The 21,430-nt window shown below is 41.1% G+C and overlaps 1 protein-coding gene across 3 annotated transcripts in view; it reads right to left on the minus strand.

Moving 5' to 3' along the window:
- Positions 1–21,430, minus strand: part of dtx1 (deltex 1, E3 ubiquitin ligase) — a 58,116-nt gene that overhangs the window by 21,017 nt on the left and 15,669 nt on the right. The window lies entirely within an intron of this gene.

Consider the following 21,430-nt stretch of genomic DNA (forward strand, 5'->3'; position numbering starts at 1 on the left):
AAGCAAATTGTCGTAGTTGCCAAATGGTGTTTCTACAGTCCCATTCTAGCACATTACGTCATTTTGGCCCAAAAAAAACGTTTTCCCATTGACTAACATTGTCAACCACCCAGTATGAACAATTTTAGAGCCGCTTTATCATTAGGTTTTACAAGTTTACCAGAGTTATTTTCACTCTCCATTCATTTGACTTGAGCTGAGAGCGGGAGATTGGAGGCGGGCTTAAGGAAAGCTCAAGTACGCACGCATATGGGCAAAAGTCCCCGGATGATTTGGGTTTGAATCTACAGTCGTTCCATTTTAGGCTTCATGTGCCACTGAGCAACTTTCATAGGAATGAATGAGTCCCGCCTCCGATGCTGTATCCAGTTCCCTTTAGACATCCATGGACAAGAAACTATGAAAAAACATAAAACTCTAACAAATGTAAACGTGCTTAGAATTTTTCATTATACTTGACAAATAATTGTGTAAATTAATAATTGTGTAAATGATCACTAGGAAAAAGGCATCATTAGATTAAACTCTGTTGATATTAGCCAGAGGCACAATGCAGTTTTAATGCTGCTTCGGTTTATTGCTCAATGACTGAGCCAACAAGTGTTGAGACAGCAGATTGACCAGCTGATGAAGTCGAGGTGTAACATTTCTCTACCTGCTGGAGGGAATGTAGTTGCAAACTGTAGCAGTAAGTCAGTGGCTCAAAAAAAAGAAGAGAAATACATAGCAACAAGCTGGTGTGCACACGCTAGGAAAATCGCTCCGAGTGTCTATTAAGCTGCATGCGATGGCCACACACATCATACCCACAATCCCCTTCTGCCTCAGTCTGCAGTCAACTGTTCTGTATGGTGACGGGAAAGAGTGGGTTGTACCTTTGTCCCTCTGCTGACGGCCACTCAGCTCCCACCTCCATTATAACACAATTAACGTAGTCACATGGGAAATCAGGACACCTTCGCCTATCCATCTCCCCGCAGCAAGTCCGCAAGGGTATCCAGGCACCCCGACTCTCACCTTCCCCCACCTAATTTAACGGGTAAATGCACACTCTCCTGCCAGGGAGGACCAGGGTGATGGGAGTGTGTGAATGGATGTTGGAAAGAGTAGAGGGGTCTGTGGGCAGCGGTAACCCCTCATGCTGCTTGCTCTGGAGAATAAAATGCATCAGTAGAATCAGTAAGTCTGACCTTGAGGCTGTGCTGCAGACTGCTGCTAAAGGACTCGGCTTGACGACTAAGCACACACACACACACACACACACACACACACACACACACACACACACACACCACACACACACACACACACACACACACACACACACACACACACCACACACACACACACACACCACACACACACACACACACACACACACACACACACACACACACACACACACACACACACACACACACACACACACACCCACACACACACACACACACACACACACACACACACACACACACACACACCACACACACACACACACACACACACACACACACACACACACACACACACACACCACACACACACACACACACACACACACACAGTGAGCCAGCTGCCTGTGTCTCTCACGTCTTTGCTCACTGAGCCATGCCCAACTTTTCTGCCAGTTGCATTCGTGCCTGTTCACGACTTGCTTGCATGATTTCTTGGAGGATGATAATGAAAATGATAATGATTTCCCTAAATGGATTTCAGAATAAAATACTCATTGATTTCCTGATAGTCAATGATTTGGTCTGTGCTTTTAGCGTAGCGTTGGAGAGCTAGCCACACATCTGAACACTTTATCCCTGCAGCTCCTGAGGGATGCATTAGATGCGACACTTTCCGAATGGCTGCATGTTTCTGTGACCACGTGGTCAATGGTGGCACAGCCATACAAAGTCTTGCTAATAGGTTTAACACAAGCTTCATAAATGTTTCAACATGTGAAGATGTGTTTTTCCCAGGCGTCAATTTATACATCTTAACTTCGGTGGTGAGAAATAAACAGTTTCTATCTTTGAAAGCCTATTAGTACTGGTAATTGTTCATGAGAGTGCTGATGGAGCCTGACGCATGAAATGTGCTCAGCTGAAAGATTTTCAGTGGGCTCGGAGGGATGGGTGTTTGGCAGCCAGATTTCTCTGCTGTAGTTAAAGTGAGGCGAGAACAGGGCTTTGCTCAGCATTCACAGAAAGAACCTGGTTTGTGACTCCCCTATATTACTTATTCAATTCGAGTCACAGAGCTAAGCACCCAATTTTCCACCAAAAAATAAATACCCGGCAATTTTTTTAAAACCTAGAAGGTCATTTTATGAATTACTGCCGTTATAAAAATATTTCTAGAATCCTCGAACACTCCACTGACCATCTGGATTAAAAATACATCTGTTGTGCGAGAAACCAACAATGCTTTCTAGGGCTTTTCAAAGATCGACAAATATCCACAGCTTTCTAGCTCATAATACACGTAGGGCACAAACTGAGGCTTTCAAGGACTAAGCATAAAAGGTAAATGCTCATATGATATATCTCAACAATGCAATGTATTTGTTAACGACAATTTTAGTTTAGTATATTTTTATAAATTCAAACTAACTAAAACAATTGTTGAGATCGGATAACAAGGTGACTTCCTACTATAAAGTAAGACAAATGGACATTGCAGAAGTAGGTTAAAGGAATAGTTTGATTTTGTGTCTTGTTTAATCTGCTAAATGTCTGTTACATGAATGTATTTGTATCAAATAAACAAATGAGATAAACATGTTGATAGGTGCTAGCAAACTAATTCTTAAAAAGGGGCACTATCATGATTTTGGGGTTTTCCTGTAGTGTGTTTTACAGGTTTCTGTTATCCAAAGGGAGTTTCTCCCCCACACACACTCCTTATTCTAAGCTAAGCATCTCCCATCACAATTCCTACAAGTCAAGCTATTCCTTTAAAATTAAACCAAACAAACCCACCTATTATCATCCAAATAAGCTGGATGTTAACATTGTACAGTTTTGGTAGTAATGCCATGGTCTTTGTTTTCATCTTCGAAATATGTTTTGGCTAACTTGGGTGTTGCTGGTTTCCAACATCTCAACACATAAGTACACAACTATTGTAACCAATTGAAATTATGTCCAAAGTAAAACCCACATTCAAACAAACTACAGTTATTCTCTAAACACTTGCATTCTTCTGCAGGGAGTGTACAGGTTGCGGATCAGGGTCCTTGAGAGGAAAAGGCAAAGGCTACAACAACACATGTGTCCTCGGGCCTCATGTGGGAAGTCATATTCAAAACATTCAGCCTAAAACGCTGCACACTGCCTCTCATTCTGCTGTAATTTACTGCTGTATACTGCCACAGCCAAAAAAGCAGAGTGGTTCATGTTCCCCCTGTGACCCTTAACGCTCTTCCTAGCAGGAAACTTAGCAAGAGTGGCCACTTCCTGTCAGACCCCGTGTGCCTTCAGCAGCCATCTTTCCTGCCCTCCCCTCATTTCCCTTGTCTTCTCTATCCCACAATGTCCTCCAGCTGTCTCCAGCCTCATAGTGGGACTCTGACCCCGCTGTCGCACAGGGCCAGGTGGGGTCAGGGTGAGCATGGCTGCCCTCTCCCATCTTAGCTGGGGGTAAAACTTCCTGCTGCCGGCTCTCCACATGAGGCCGTGCTAGTCTCCAACCTTGATAGTTTTGTTTTCCTCTGTCTGAATCACTCTGTTAAATGGAAGGACATGCAACATTAACTTGTAACATCCTTGACTGCCCTCAGAGGACTGCTGCAGGGAAAGATAGCAGATTGACAAATGGATGCTTTGTAGTTCATTCTGGTGAAAGTTTTTCTAAGAACTGTTAACAAGGGGCAATAAAAGAGTATATTGTATTTTTTTCAAAAAGATACAAAGCGTTTCCTGACCTGACCAAGTAATTTAACTTTAAAAAAGGAACTCTAGACACATCTTTCATATACATGAGTTATAATATCTTCTCTTCATTTTTATGTTGCATTACAATAATAAAATAACTGATAGGAAAATAGAAATAAAATTGTGCATTTTTTGAGAATTTCATTTCTATCGTTACAGTATATATTAAAATCCACTAAAACACGTGCTTAGATCTGAGAACAAAACAACACTCCCAAAATAAAGTAAGATAAACGGTTGGTTTGTTAAAAGCTCAGCCAATTTGTCTAAAATAGGATAAAGGAATAGTTTTAACATTTTTGAAATGTTGTGTCTAATTGGCAACATCTCAAATCAGTAATTTACCTTTAAAAAAAAAAAAGAACGCCACTCTTCTTTTTACACATGAGTAATATTATCTTCTCTTGTATTCACATTTAAATAATAAAATAACTGATTTGAAAATAGAAATCAAACTGTGGCATCAACATTTAGGGAATAAATCCACTTCTCTCTAGCTAAAACTCATATTTGGAGTGAAGCTGCTTCACACAGTGAGCAGTAAATCATGTCTGAATCTGAGGTTATCGATGTGCGTGTTTCTCTTGCACCAACACCTCTGTGGTCACACAGAAAAATGTGATGGAAACCCCCGTAATGGAAAGTGTCGAATACGGCGTAGTGTGTGCACCACAGGTAATACCTGAGCCACTGCTAATGCGTGAGAGACAGCCTTTGTTTGTCACAGAAACGCCAGGGGGAGGTTTTGTTGTCATGGAAGCTGTCCCTGGGGCTGGAAGTAGTGAGAGGAGGGTGGTGGGTAGAAGAGAGGGGGGGGGGGGTGTTGACTGTATGTGAACGCTCCTACTATTCCTTTCCCTGAGCACAGCACCATCAGAGTCAACTCCTCCTCCGCTCGCTCATCTCATCTGCTGCTGACACCAGCTTTCCCCTCACTCTCCACAGTCTCCTGGCTCCTCACCAGCACTGTCTCTCTGAGCTATTCTTCACATTTTCCACTCTGTCACTCACTGGTCCCCATCCTTCGCTCACAAAACACTCAACACTTGGACAGAGAGCAGAAAACTGCGTCATTGAATAAGAGGTCCACATCACCTTGCACTAAAGGAAGGAGGAGAATGACACATCAAGATCTGTAATATATCCTTATAATTAACAAGACTTATCTATTTCCTGGGATGCGTTCAGGTTATTAAAACTTAGTGTTGCATTTTTTGTTACAGAACAAGAGAGGCCAGTAACAGGTCCGGCATTATACGGCTCAATGCTGTCTGAGCAGTATTTCAAACTAGCTAATCTGTGGTCTCTGATGGAGAAGGGGCAGACGTCTGACATGATGCTGCATATACAGAAACAAAAAAAAGACTTGATGTTTGAAGAGTGAATACTTTAAAAGGTCCCCTATTATACTGTCTTTCATTACTTTATTATAGGTCTCATATATATACAAAACATGTCTCCGAAGTGTTTGCCTCGAAATATCAAACAGATCATTGTAGCATCCCAAAAAACCTTCTGTTTCAAAACTGCCGATTCTCTGTCGGTGCTCTAGGAGGAGATTCAGGTGATAAGGGGGGAGGGGGGGGGGGGGGGGGGGGGAGGGTTACTAATGGTTACACAAGCCAAAAAAAAACGTTATGACATCATAAAGTGGCCAGGACAGGTTTTTATATAAATGGATCAGGACAAAAAGTGAGCGAATCTCTTTACACAGAGGGGACATACAGTGGGGCAAAACAGTATTTAGTCAGCCACCAATTGTGCAAGTTCTCCCACTTAAAAGATGAGAGAGGCCTGTAATTTTCATCCTAGGTATACCTCAACTATAAGAGACAAAATGAGAAAAGAAAATCACATTGTCTGATTTTTAAAGAATTTATTTGCAAATTATGGTGGAAAATAAGTATTTGGTCAATAACAAAAGTTCATCTCAATACTTTGTTATATACCCTTTGTTGGCAATGACAGAGGTCACACGTTTTCTGTAAGTCTTCACAAGGTTTTCACACACTGTTGCTGGTATTTTGGCCCATTCCTCCATGCAGATCTCCTCTAGAGCAGTGATGTTTTGGGGCTGTCGCTGGGCAACACGGACTTTCAACTCCCTCCAAAGATTTTCTATGGGGTTGAGATCTGGAGACTGGCTAGGCCACTCCAGGACCTTGAAATGCTTCTTACGAAGCCACTCCTTCGTTGCCCGGGCGGTGTGTTTGGGATCATTGTCATGCTGAAAGACCAAGCCACGTTTCATCTTCAATGCCCTTGCTGATGGAAGGAGGTTGTCACTCAAAATCTCACGATACATGGCCCCATTCATTCTTTCCTTTACACGGATCAGTCGTGTCCCTTTGCAACTCAGCATTCTTTCTCCTCCAAACACGTCTAGTTGAGTTTTTACCAAAAAGTTCTATTTTGGTTTCATCTGACCATATGACATTCTCCCAATCCTCTTCTGGATAATCTAAATGCTCTCTAGCTAACTTCAGATGGGCCTGGACATGTACTGGCTTAAGCAGGGGGACACGTCTGGCACTGCAGGATTTGTCTTCCATTTTCTAATAATTGCTCCCACAGTTGATTTCTTCACACCAAGCTGCTTACCTATTGCAGATTCAGTCTTCCCAGCCTGGTGCAGGTCTACAATTTTGTTTCTGGTGTCCTTTGACAGCTCTTTGGTCTAGGCCAGGGGTGGCCAACCAGTCAGAGGTTAAGAGCCACATTTTTTCTATGTTACTTCAAAGAGCCACATCAAACACACAGTCACTGATACCGCTTGTTTCAGTTTTTTGTTTACTGGAGACAAGATTTCAACCACGTCACTGATGCATTTTTGTGGCATTGGGATATATATTTTTTAAATCCTCTGGAGCAGAGAGAGGAGCTGTGGATTATTGTTATTGATTAATGCATCAGTGTTTCTTAGGGTCAAAAACACTAAACCCACAACTTAAAATGAAAGCGTTTAGTTTATTTAATAAAAGAGCACATGTTCAATGTGAAAAGTGACAGTAGTTATAGATTATTTGCAATTTGGTGCTATATATATATATATATTTTTAATTATATATATTTTTTTTTTAAACACCTTGAATTTCAGGGGGTGCGCGGGGCTCCGTTGGCGGGGCGCAGCGCCCCTCCAAGACAATGGTAGGGGAAACACTGGATAATGTTTAATCAACGATAGGTTTTCCCCCCCTCAAAGGTGATTGGTTCACTGCATCGCAGGTATTATTGTGATTGGCTGTTGGGCCACATAAAAATTATACGCGCTGTCATCCTCTCATACTGACACCACACATACACAACATACATAACACGGGACGAAAGTAACGGAGCGATTTTATCCGAGCCCAAACAACTTTGACCGGCCAAATTACGTCAGAATTATCAGCATTCAATACTTAACAGACCTACTAAATATCAGGTTTAACTGTCAGGAGTAGCTAGTGTTGTCACGATATCAACATTTTGGTTTTGATACCAAGTCAAGAATTGCGATTCCGATTATTTTCTTTAAAAAAGGGAAACGGTCTTAAATGTAATTATTGTGCTTTATTTCACACCAGAACCATAGCCATAACACACACTTTTAAACAATGAGAACAATAAATACAATAAATGACAATAATTCGTATTAAATAAAATTAATAAATGTCTTACAGACAGGCCTCATGGTGTCCGTAGGCTTGCCCTCACTGTCAGAGATATAGCTAAAATACTTCCAAATTTCGCTTCTGGCGTCTTTTTTGTCAACAAGCCGAGGCGCAGCGGCAGTTGCACTCCCACTTGCAGCCATGCTTCTCGTTTTCTCACATGCTCTGGCAGCTAGCGCGTGCACGAGAGAGGGGAGGCACTTAGAGCGTGCTTGAGAGGGGAGGGACTTAGAGTGTGCTTGAGAGGGGAGGGACTTAGAGCGTGCTTGAGAGGGGAGGGACTGCAGGCACGGCTGCAGTGCAGGGAGTGGAAGCAGAGCGCTGAACACACACGGCTCTTATTAAAACGGCGCTTTCTCACCGGAGTACTTTTCCCCGTTATTCTTAAAGTACCGATACTAATGAAACGGAGGAATCGTAACGTTTTTAACGGCAGGGTATCGCGGTACCTTTCAAGTATCGGTACACCGTGCAACACTATTCAGGAGTCAGTGTCTCTCCCCCAAACTCACACATATAAAATTCGATATGAACTGAAGAGCCGCATGAAACTAGGCAAAGAGCCGCGGGTTGGCCACCCCTGGTCTAGGCCATAGTGGAGTTTGGAGTGTGACTGTTTGAGGTTGTGGACAGGTGTCTTTTATACTGATAACGAGTTCAAACAGGTGCCATTAATACAGTTAACGAGTGGAGGACAGAGGAGGCTCTTAAAGAAGAAGTTACAGGTCTGTGAGAGCCAGAAATCTTGTTTGTTTGTAGGTGACCAAATACTTATTTTACCGAGGAATTTACCAATTAATTCATTAAAAATCCTACAATGTGATTTCCTGGATTCTTTCCCCCCATTCTGTCTCTCATAGTTGAAGTGTACCTAGGATGAAAATTACAGGCCTCTCTCATCTTTTTAAGTGGGAGAACTTGCACAATTGGTGGCTGACTAAATACTTTTTTGCCCCACTGTATGTTTATGTATAAAAGACAGGAAAAAGTGGATTTTGCACAATAGGTGACCTTTAAGGCTGCAATAAAACATAAGAAGCTGCTTGAATATGAATACTTAACATTATTGCTTTAAAACGTACTGTTACGTCCCGACTAGGGGAAGAGGAAAGCAACATACACCAGATTGGAATTGGTAATAATAATTATAAATGGCTTTATTATACCAGGGTGAAACAAAATGGCAGGCAGGCAGCCTGAAACAAACAAAGTGGCCACAAGGGCGCAAGTTTACATAAACAACCAAACAAAGGGAGGACTCTAAAAGGGAGCCTGTTTATATACAAAGAAATAAACACTATTACACTAAATAAGAAATGAAACAAAACCTCATTTTAAAAGTGGTACAACTAACAAAAAGAGTCTGTACAAAAACACAGCTAAACTAAAGGCAACAGTCACAAAATCCTAAACTAATCGAAGACACTAACTAAGCTACTCTAGACACTACTAATCACACAAGTTTTACCACAGTTAACATAATTCTCTAAGAGCAAGTAGCGAGAGGCGTCTGTCCACATGTCAGAGCCTCCAGAGTGATAATTGTCCCCAGGCTTTGAAGTCATCTCCGCAACTAGAAAGACTACAAATCCCAGAATCCCGGTCCCGACTAACTCCCCTTTTGTGTATGTACAGCTCTCAACATGCCCAGACTTGTAGTGATTTTCACCTCTTTTAATACTTTCCGCCTCATTCTGAAAGAAAGAAGTGAAATGTGCCAACGTGACGGCCGTCTTGGTGTGTGGTGCGAGACGGGAGATGTAGTTCATTGAGCGGTTTCACACAAAAAAAGTGTTACTTCACAGATTTACGACACATTTGTATTTGTTTGACTTTGACAAACATCATATGTGTAATTCGTGGCACAATTCAAACGGGATCGAAAGATAATCTTTCTCTCTCCATTGACTTCAATGCATAACTTTTCAGAAATAAGGTCCCAATCCCAAACCACTCCCTCGACCCTACCCCTCCGTGACGGAGAGAACTCCGTCTGTAGCCACACTCGCAGCTCAACGAGGCTCCCTCCTGTCAGATGGAGGGAGTAAATACAGCAGCAAGCTTTGGGACGGCCTCCCCTCTCTCCGGCAGAAACAGGAAATGCCGTAACTGTATGTAACAACGGTTTCAAATCAGCATCTCTTTGACAAAAAATGTAAATTAATAACTCAAATAAAACTCCAAACATCTTTCATTGTGTTACTTTTTTGTAAAACTCTTTTAGTTTTACACCTGATGTTTATAAGCTTCTTAGTTTTTGCAACAGTCTGTAAATATACACAACTTTATAATAAAATGCACACATTTACCTTTTTCTAGACTAAACACAGGTATGATCCTAAGTTAAAAACATATGAGGCTATCATGAGGTTGTTAACATTGCAGTTTATCAGTGGATGTTTGCTGGAACTACTTGTTAACAGCTTGTTTCCTGACGGACACACACAGCGTTGAGACCTGTCAGGTAGAGACCGGTCTCAAGTCAGCACCACTGCAGACTCGCTGTTTGAGGGCTTGATAGCCCACTCCCCCTCCACACCGCTCCACACTCGTTGCTTTGGAACAGCCCTTAATATGGCGGACCCTCCGCGTGAACGCGCAAACGGAGGGGTAGGGTGTAGGGGGCGGTTTGGGAATAGGCCAAGGTCCCATGGAGCTCAACCGGAAGGGGAGGGACTTCGCCTCTGGCACAGTGACGCTTCCTAAAACGCGGAAGTAAGCTGCGCATGGGTTCCCTCCTTATATATACAGTCTATGGTTCCCTCCAAGCCCCCAGGAAGTGTGCCGGACTCAGATGAAAATATTCGTGCTGGCCAAACGGCGGTACTACACTTCCGTTTGGTTGCCAGGCCCGGAAACACTTTTTCCCATTGACTTACATGGGGAAAGAGTGGTCTGTAAATCGTTGGATAATTTGTTTTAAACTAAATAAACTACCCAGTATGAACATTTGTATAGCCCTTATTAAAAACATTCGTTCCTCAAGTTGTAATAATGAGCTAATAACGTTATTCTGAGAGTTATTTCCCTGTGCATTATGAAGCGCATCTAACCCACGGGACCGCGCCGCCCGGCACGTTCATGTTACGGGTCCCGACCAATCAGAGCACACTGTGCTCACAGGGAGGGTGGGGGCTGGAGCTATTGGAGCTACAACGAGCCGTTAAAGGCAGAGAGTGAAATTCAGTGAATACACGTAGTTTACAGCAGAGCCATATAATAGAAGAGTTATGACAACGGAAGTCCAAAAACGGTTATCGTCACGTGGTTCATGTAGAAGAGGATCGTTCCCCGGAAGTTCATGGCGGGCAATGTGAATGCATTGATAACAGGAGATAGAACTACGATTTTTGGTAATTATTAGTGAATAAAGGTTTTGATTTGCAATATTTATACAACAAATCGATATGTGTATGTATTTACATAAATATGTTTTAAAAAATAAAATAGAATTTGCTAATATTAAGTGATAATATTAGGATTAGTGTGAACAACTAGTTTACATGTTAGGCTAACAGTGCCTTGGTTAAAGAGCCTGTTGCTGTTTATTTATAGCTTTGAATTCTTTAAAACCAATATTATCTTCTTAAACTTGTATGGTGGTCAGGAGCATCACTTTCTAATGTTTATTGATATATTTAGAGGGAGGGGATCTAAAGTAATGCTTTAAAATTCAGATTACATTAATGTCTACCATTTTCTTAAATTCATGGTAGTTTCAGTAACCATGGTAATTGAGGACACAAGTTATCTAAATGACTAATGTCATCTTTATGGCCTTCAGAAAGGACAGGAGACCGACAGGTGACTATCAAAGGACTAGCAGCAGCAGCATGATGATGATGTTAAATGTGTTGTTTTAGGAACATCCATTGCAAATACATGGAATTCAATAAACATTGAATAGCATATCATGCAGTTTGTCTGTGCCTTTTCCTCCGTGTTGTCCTGGTTTGCTGTGCTGCCTCCTAGTCGCCACCATGGTTGCTGTGCTGCCTGGGGATGCTCCAATCGCTCAGAGAAAGGAGTATGAATGTACGGCTTCCCCACTGACACAGAGCGGAGGAAGCAGGAGCAATTTCACAACCAACAGCAAACAAATATGTGATTTATATACAAACACTGCATTTGCACTTTTTCACAAAACGAAAACCACACCATTGGGAAAGCTTAATGTTTTGTTTAATACAAAAAACAGGGAAAGGCTTGAAAAACACAGAGTTGAGACTCAGGGTGCAGGGTGAGGGTCTCAGTGCAGGTATTCAGGCTCCATTGAATCCCCCTCTGGTTCTTGTGCTGAAAGAGGGATAAACAGACAGGAGAAAGGGTTATACACACCTATATAGCACACCTATTGGATGGGAAATTGCCTTGGGGAGATAAGGTGTGGTCTTTGTTCCCAACTGAAGTTATGGAACTGTATTATTGTGAGTTTAACAAAGTATGACAAATGGCATCAGTAACATATGTGATATGAATTTCTATAAAGTTGTCTCACATTCTTGGTCATATTGTATATACAGTATGTAATGAGTATAACATGTCCAGTAAGTATAAAGTGTTTCCTAATACTGTGTATTCAACCACTATGGAATATGTATGTGGGCAGACAAAACTGAGTTGTTCTGTGTGTGAAGTAACCTCAAGTCACTCTGCAGGCACATTTTGATGCAGACCAGTTTGTCAAGACAAAAAAGGGCAAGACTAGGCTGAGAGCAGAGGCTATACCCACCATCTTCGTGCATCGCCCTGTGGTCAAAAAGAGAAGGGCCCCTGCACCACGATTCACCCCGGGACCTGTATCTACAAAGCCCATAGCTCATGATCACAGCGATAGTGTGAAAGGTGACACAGGTATAATAAGTATGAACTCTTAGTAACAAAAGTAATATTTCTTATTTTTAAGTGGTATAATATTTTAAATGTTCGAACATTTACAGTGCCATGTCTTCTACTTACATTAGTCTCAAAGATTGAGGGAAGAAGGGAAGGGATCACTGCCCTCCACCTGCCAGAGGAGCGCAAACAACAAAAACAAGCAAGGTGTCCCGTCATGTACCTGGAAGTTTGGGTTGGCAAAATGGAGTAAGAGAGGGACTTGAAAAACCTTGGTGGCTCTCTACTCATGTTGTTACAGTTGTCTTGGTTACAGCTCTCACGTGTTTTTTTGTGCCATTTCCACATCTTTAGAAAATATGAAAAAATTGAAGTGAAATCAACCTCTTCTCTGGAGAACAAACTTCGATTTCTCTGTATTGTGAGTTTGCAGTCTTGCAGTTTTGCTCCTCCACCTGTAACATCACTGCCCCTCCACCTGCCATACAGTAGGTTACTAACAAGATTACTTATATAATACAGTGATATAATACATGTTTAGTATGCTTACTTATATAAAACAGTAGTATTAAACTTACCTTGTGTGTTCACTCTCACTTAAGTTCCTCTCCCTTTGCCATCAATCCAAAATCAGCTGAGCTGCAACATTATACACAAGGACACAATATGGCTCTGCTAAAAACACTCACTCTTACACGCACCAAAGTTATATTCATCTAATATTTAACTCCCTCCACCCCCGCATACAATCCCGTTTAGAAGCCCCTCTTCTCTAATTCAACAACGTTGGACCAAATGACATTAAGAGAACGGAATTTACAATTAAAAGGCTGTTCAACGTGTGTTGCTAACTTGCTTCGGTATCCTAGCTTGATCTGTTATCTGTAAACGTTCCCTAAATCTACTAATTTAGGGATAATCCACTGACATCCTTTAATACACATGTTAATTTGAATCAGATGTACTGATAATATCCGCAATATAAATCTTTAAACTTCTTCTTACCTTTAAAAGTCCGTCACGAACGGTCTATTATGCTGCAACTCTACAGCTCTGCTAGCCTTGGCGCTAACTTCCGGGGAACGAATGAGAGGCTCCACGATCCGCCATTGCTGTAAAAAAGTGGTCCATTGGAGTGAACGGAGATGTCATAACTCTTCTATTATATGGCTCTGGTTTACAGAGATGCTGTTTGAGAAACCAATGTGAGTTGCGTTTATCTTTACCCATGGATGCACAATAAGAACGGACCCATATCGTCTTACTGCCATCCGACGGAGCTGTAATAATGGATATATTGCACATGTTTGCTGTAATTAATTATCATACTACATGGGGTATGATTAAATCTTGTACCGTAAATGTTGTATTAAATAAAGTTAATATTACTTATTATTATAAGTATATACATACATATATATAATATATATATATGTAAGGTAACAGCCTTGACAGGCCACTAAGTGTTGCTGTTGCGCAGCAAATTGTTGTTTTGTGTCCATTGTGGGACACCGTATTTCTCCTGTTGTTCTGGGTGCGGCCGCCATCTTGGCGCTAATGTTTGCATTCACTCTGCAAAAGGTGAGCAGTGTTAATGGCGGCAAATAATTGTACACATTATTATGTTAAAAACGTCCAAACATTCAATTTATTTAATTAATGGGTTAGTTTAAATGTTTATTTACCCGTTTGTGTATGTTTGGGAGTGAGATGTTTATGTTTTGTCTGTTCATTTGGTTATTGTATTGGTTAGCATGTAGCTAATGCGCGAATGTTTGCATTCACTCCGCAAAAGGTGTGTCAGAAGAGCTGCCATTGTGAAGAATAAATCGCTACTCAGCATCTCCACCGCAATCCGATCTGCTGTGTCCTGTTTTCCACCCCTCTGCATAACATCCCATCACCAATAACAAACACAACGCAGAGTCCCATGGTGTTCAGAGAGGCTACGGGACATTTGGGTTACATATATATATTAATGCTGTTAAAATTATCGCGTTAACGGCGGTAATTAATTTTTTGAATTAATTGCATTAAAAATATTTAACGCATGTGCAGAATGGCCCGCCCCATACATCCCACCAGTGGCAGCGCCAGGGTATGGCTGGGGTAGGCTACACCCATATCAAGAAATAGCTTAACCCCACCACTTGTCTTGAAATACCGAAGACCAGAAACGGTTTTGAAAACTTTTGTCACGTAGTGATCGTCTTCTCAATAGAACATCTTTGATAATGTCTTCTGGCCAATCAGAATCAAGATAACGGCGTGGTGTTGTTGCAGGAAGTCCCGACGGAGAATACTTTTGCTGTAGTACAGGTAACACATAACTGGTACGCAGCAGATTATGTGCGTAATCTGAAATGCGTACCGTCACTTGTGTCACAAAGCGCATTTGCGTACCGACGTACTAGTGAAGCTTTTCCAGAAGGCGATTAGATCACCGGACGACAGAGTCGGTCTCCGTGTGCACAGACAGGGCTGCTGTTAACGTCGGTCTGTACAACGGAATTGTGCCAAAACTACGCCAACCGGTTGCGGAGGGAGACTCCCCCCCCTTCACTGGAGAACTGCGCTAAAACAGCTGATCACAACGTTCACACTCTGTGGTCACGTAGTACTCCACTAGCCCCCCCTGTCGACTTTCCTGAAGTACTCCCCCGTTGATAGAAATCAACACGTAATTAATTAAGACCCCACGGTTTGATAGGTGCTCTCTTTCATTTTGACACACAGAAAAATGTTACAATAAACATGTTAAATGGATATATCCGCATTCTTTCATTTATCTTTCCATTCCCACAACAATATACATAAAGAAATGACATATTTTGGACATAGTTCGAATGGTGATTAATCATGATTAATTAATTTTTAAGCTGTGATTAATCTGATTACAATTTGTAATCGTTTGACAGCCCTAATATATATATATATATATATATATAGCCTACTTATAATAACAAGCAATATTATATATATATATATATACAGTGCAATCATTCTTTCATGCTAAATGAAGCTCTGTTGCTTGGATATCACTAGATCCTGTTACAGCGTAATATAAGTACATAACGATTGATGTCACATTAGCATAATTACTAGCTAGCCGCTAGCTGCTAACTGCCGCCTCGTTAATCCATCATAATAACAAATCATTACCATGCTGTCATGAATGCGCGGTGCTGTTACGTGTATGCAAATTTACGTACTTGATGTGAACGAGCATATTGGTTAAAGTTGCTTATGCGCTATGAGCGCACATACGGGTATTTATCAGGCATGCCGGGTAATCTGTGACGTCAACTCTCAAAAGTTGGGCCATTTTATCATCATGTGCTAATGAGCAACTCTCATAGGAATGAATGAGGCCCCGCCTCCCACGCTGTATCCAGTTCTTATTATACATCCATGGTTCCCTCCGTCCCTCCGGTTCCCTCGACAAAAAAGCAATGCAATTTCTCCATAGGATTTTGGAAAATAGCTCGAAATAAGGTCTGTGGTTGACACACATTTAAGAGACTGATCACTTTTTGTTCAGTCGGATAATCTCCACATGTCTACCCTACTTTTATAAATGTATAATCGTAAATCTAATCGCCAGAAGCAAAATGCTAACGTTATGCTAAACGAACTACAGCAGGGTCGCTGCTTCAACGTCACGCCAACTTAAGATCCATATTAAAAAATACAGATTCAAAATTGTACAAGTTGAAGCGTTTGTTTTAACAGTTTGCAGGAGGCACTTGCTTTCAAGCAGAACACGGGGAAAAACAAACTTAGCGGGAGTGTTTCAGTGTTCTGACGTACAACGTACCACAAATCATGTGAAACCCAGATTTGGCACAAAAAAGGGGGAATACACGTTTCGCAATTATGCCACATCAAGGTGGAACGCTCTTCCCACAACTGTAAAGGAAAGTAAAACTATACTTACCTTCAAAACCTCTCTTAAAGAGCACCTTCGGGGGAGAGCATTGCAAAACTGGCCCCGGTAATGGTACAAATCTCAACCTGTCGTTCAATGGACAGCTCCCCCCCCCCCCCCCCATCTATGTATATACTCGCATTTTAGACTCTGTTACTAACTGTATATCTGTAGACTTGGTATGTCTTAAATGTCCGGTTAGGATGTATTAGAACGAAATCTAAAATGAAAATTGTAAATAAGCAATCTGTATGTAAAAAAACCACCTGTATGTAAATTGTAAATAAGCCATCTGTATGTCAAATATGTCTTATATGATATGATGAATTGGAAATGGGGGACCCTGATGTAAACAAGACGAAAGTCTTTCTCTGGTCTGCATCCCCTTAACAATTGTATCTTTTGAGCTGTACTGTACTGTACCCAATATACAAGCTGTTAATAAACTTTTCAATCAATCAATCAAAACGTCCTCGACAACTTCTGTATTCCTATTCAGCCACTTGTTAACAACCATAGTTTTTCAGACACGTAAACTCTTCAGAAATCACCAGTGGGGTCACTGCTAATGTATTTAATGTCGTAGAACAAAACGTGATCCGTGTCTTTAATGTGTGTCAACCACAGACCTTATTTCGAGCTATTTTCCAAAATCCTTGCATTGCTTTTTTGTCGAGGGAACCGGAAGTGGTAAAATGCTAACATACTTCCGGGTTTTAGGACACGTCACTGCACCACTCTATTGCCCCAAATATTGGAAGTGCAATGTTCAGTCACTTCAGCACTGGCTGCAACGCACACTTTATTAATTGCGGCTATTGAAATCATGAATGGTGCATCACTGTTAGTGGATAGTTTGATTTTGATGAGGGAGGATATGTGGAGACATAGTGGCTAAACATGCAAATGATGTTACCGGCTGTAATTGGAACTGCAACAGTGCAGTTAAGGGGGATGCAATGTATCTATTTAGCTATCAAACAAACTAAATATATGCATATTACCTATTTTAAACATGTGCAAGTAGCCCTGAGAACCGAGAGGCTAAATACAACTCACCATTTGCGAGAGATTCTGTTTGTTCCATTTGTGCAGTTTTCTCATGGCCATAAAACCTAAGCAATGTTTTTGAGAATTTGACTCTCAGTATACGAGAACAGTCATTTTTAGATATGAATGTCTAGTACATTTTGATTGAAGTGAAGGGCTTCTTTCTAGACTCACTGATGATAAATAATTCTTACCCATTCAAACAAAGAGAGATTCATAACAGCAGAGACAGGAACATCAATTCCTGCTTGAGTTATAGCCCAGGAGAATCAGACACAGATTCAGTGGCTCTGTTATTTAAACAACACGGCACAGTATACCCACAGCATTGTTCTCACTCTCACTTTCATAACTTTATTATTGTGACTCAAGTAACATAAGCAGAGAGGTCCTCCTCCTCCCCTGTTAAAGAGGATTATATTGTTTTTTAAAAATGAAACGATGACAAAGAAACAATAGTGATTTGAAATTGTGCCAAATATTCAAACTGAGCAGGACATTTTAATATGTAACAATCAACTTGCCTGTAATCTAAAAGGAGTCACTGTTTCTGAATGACATCAAACCAAGTTTTGCATTTTAGAACTTCATTTTTGACAGACCTATACACAATTACCGTGCTAACAAGTTAAACTGAGATGGTGAGCGCCGTAAACTTTATAAATGCTTAGCAAAATCATGCAGCTACAGTATGTAATTCTGAGCAGGCTAGCAGACTCCTTAAGTACTGCATTCAAACATTGCTGTTCCCAAGGAGCTACGTAGGCCAGTCATAAACATGCAGGCAAACATTTTTTGAAGGCTTATTAATTTACCTCATTGCAATGATAACTTTCCAGAGTTGTTATTCAGTATCTGAGTACTACAAACTGTTGTGCTTAAAACAAATAAAGAAATGAATGAATCTGTTATCAAAACAGGACCTTGTTGTCTCTGTACCTAAAACAAGCTTCTCCTCAAATGCATGTCCTTGATCCGTTTTAATTCAGGGTCCCCTCTAATTATTGTCAAATAATTTCTTAGTATTATGCATACATCTTGGCTCAACTCCTGCCAAGCTTCATAATTCATTAAAAAAAAAACAGGCTTTCCAACAAGCAATTCTGTGACAACATGCCTTTTTTTGACGTTGATCAACTTTTGTTCAGACAAAAGACCTACAAAGCTCCAAGCAGCACAGCATCAGAGAAGGCACAGGCTATAAATGATCATCATACAGCTTTCACAATATGCTACAAATGAATAGTGAACACATGATGGATATGCTAATACATTCTACAGTATGTAATAATTGAAGCGCGTTTGATGTTTCACATAAACCCCAGAGGACAGCTTGAAAAAAGGACTTTCATCTCTCAAAAAGGCCTTCACAAACAATGCACCCAAGCTGGCTATTAGAGATGATGAAGAGACAGAATACTGCAGAGCGGTTTAAAAATGCATCACAGACTCGGAGAACACATCTGGCTCCAGAAATATTTTCGTTTTAACGCTTGTACCACTGAGGCTTTAGATGTGAAAAAAGGCATTGTCATACCTGAACATCAAAGTCGGAGAGATCTGTAAGAGCATTATCTCCTCATTAACAGATACCCAGAGATCACAGACCCTAATAATGAGGATGACAGGTTGGCATTAAGCTGGTTTAACAGCATTATACATAACAATATTGCGGCCCCCCTGCTCCACTCCAAAAAACAACACATTAAAGCTCATTTTCTATACTGTGATGAGACTGGTTTTCCCAGAATGCAGTTTTTATAATGAGCTACACAAGTGAATAGCGACTTGGATTCCCTTAAGTCTTAGATCTCTTTATCGGCATCTGTGATGGATGAAGAAAAGCGGGGGGGGGGGGGGGGGGGGGGGGGGGGGGGTTGTGCAGGTAGGGAGGCAGGGGGACACTGATTGAGGAAAGGAAAGTATAAGTGAAGTGGATCAAGGAGAAAGACAGGGATGAGTACAAGAGTAAGGAGGGAGGGAGTACTGAAGGAGGCATGTGATGAGTGGAGGTTTTCTGCCAAATAACAATAAAAAAAGAGGATGTCTCACTTCTGCCCGAGCTTAAAAGTGAACACTGCAGTAAAACAAGCACCGCTAATACAGTTTTGCTGCCAGCAAGACAAAGTGGTGGTGAGGGAAAGTGGCTCAACTTCCACAGCAACCGTCCTCACCCCCAGCCCCTTCAACTCTACACAACTCTCCCACACCCAGGACATAGGAGCTGGCCAGTCACTGTGCACTTATGCAGAGTATGCAGTTACTTGGGTCACAAAGAAAAGTCAGAGTGGAAGAAATCTTGAGAAAATGAAGTTTTAGTCCTGTCCACCTGCCAACTCCTGCACTGCAGTGAAGCAACAGACCCTGAAACAACCTTCTGACTCGCTGCTGGGTGTCGTGTCCGCGCTCAGCTGAGGAGCTGCAGTTCTGCCAAGGGTTGCTTTCTGACTCACTTTGTGTGTGTGTGTGTGTGTGTGTGTGTGTTTGTGTACGAGTATATGTGTGAGAACACCAGAAGTGGCTGAATAGGTGAGTCTGCCTCTGCGTGTTTCACCGCACAATTGCATCCACTTCACACCACTTCAGCTTCATAAAGTGCAGCAGGTATGCCTCGTTAGTGTGTCAGCACCATGCAGGGCTGTCATCAGGGCAAGGGAGTAGGTGGCATAAACACACATGCAAACACACACACGCCTTGGCTTCACATGCCACAGGGCAGCTCTGCCAAGGAGAGGTGTCAGGGTTACAAGGAAACAGGTTTCTTGTTAGCAGAGGATTCACTTTCACACATGGAAAAACTAAACCCTGCAAGGTTAATTTTTGCCTTGAAGACAGCAGATATGGGTTGCTGTCGGACAAAGCTAAAATCACTGACACCTTATTTGGTTGATGCCGCCGCCTTTGACAACATGTTTAACGTTTCCTGCTGAGGTATAACATTTGCTAATTCCCTGGGATTCTTGCCCGATTTCCCACTACAGAGGCTTTTTATTTTATCACAACATTTCTTCCAATTTCAGACAGCTGCCAAGAGATGACTTCTTATGCCTGGGTGCTACAGAGTTTCTTATCCTGGCAGCAGTCCAGTTCGAACACAGCGCTGCCAATAAATACTGCAGAACATGTAATGCACAACATATAAAAACTAAAAAGAATTATCCCTGGATTTGAAAATGTAAAAATAAGATGCATGCACTACAGAATTGATGTATGTGATGATGAATGATGTATGAATGATGTATCAATAATTTAAAACACATTTTCACTATAGAGGTAGAGAGGGTAATAAGTACCAATGTTATTAAGGTAAATAACTGCTATGATCACACTTGTGTTATACATTACAGGAAGCAGAATGTGGTTGGTACAAACAATATTGTTTCTTTAGGAAGAAAGCTTTGACTCGTTTTCATTACTGGATTTTTTTTTAACAATAATTACACTTGCTACAGTTCGGTGCCTTTCTTCAGACTTTGACCACATTAAGACTGAAACATGGAAATCTGATATGAAATCCTAAAGTGAATAAGAGTTCTGATTGCTGTTTTTTAAAAATATGTATTAATTTAGTCTTAAAAATACTCAGTTATGAGTAAAAGAAGTGCATTAAAAATTGTACTTAAGTGAAAGAGAACAAATTATACCATAAAAATATATTTAAGTACCAAAAGTAAGCAAGCAATTTGCCAACAAAATGTAGTTGAGTAAAAGCAGCATCATTTGAAAGTACTAGAGTAAAGTACACTAACATCCATTTTTTTTACAGAGCTCGAGTATTTACTTAGATACATTATTCTTTCTGAAATTGTTGTGGCAAAATGTTTCCGTTTTACAATTGGCCTTTACTTCTACAAGGAGACAAAGTAATGATTTTGTATTACTTGACCTTTTCATTAGTCTGTTGCAGATGATGAGTGTATGACATTAATGTAAAATCAATATTGTTATTGTGATGTTTCCAAATGATTCCCAACACATCACTTAGCACTACAGCTGACCTTGCTCCTTCCTACCTACCTACCTACCTACCTACCTAC

The sequence above is a fragment of the Gymnodraco acuticeps genome, unplaced genomic scaffold (assembly GCF_902827175.1).
Source record: "Gymnodraco acuticeps unplaced genomic scaffold, fGymAcu1.1, whole genome shotgun sequence".
NCBI classification, from domain to species: Eukaryota; Metazoa; Chordata; class Actinopteri; order Perciformes; family Bathydraconidae; genus Gymnodraco; species Gymnodraco acuticeps.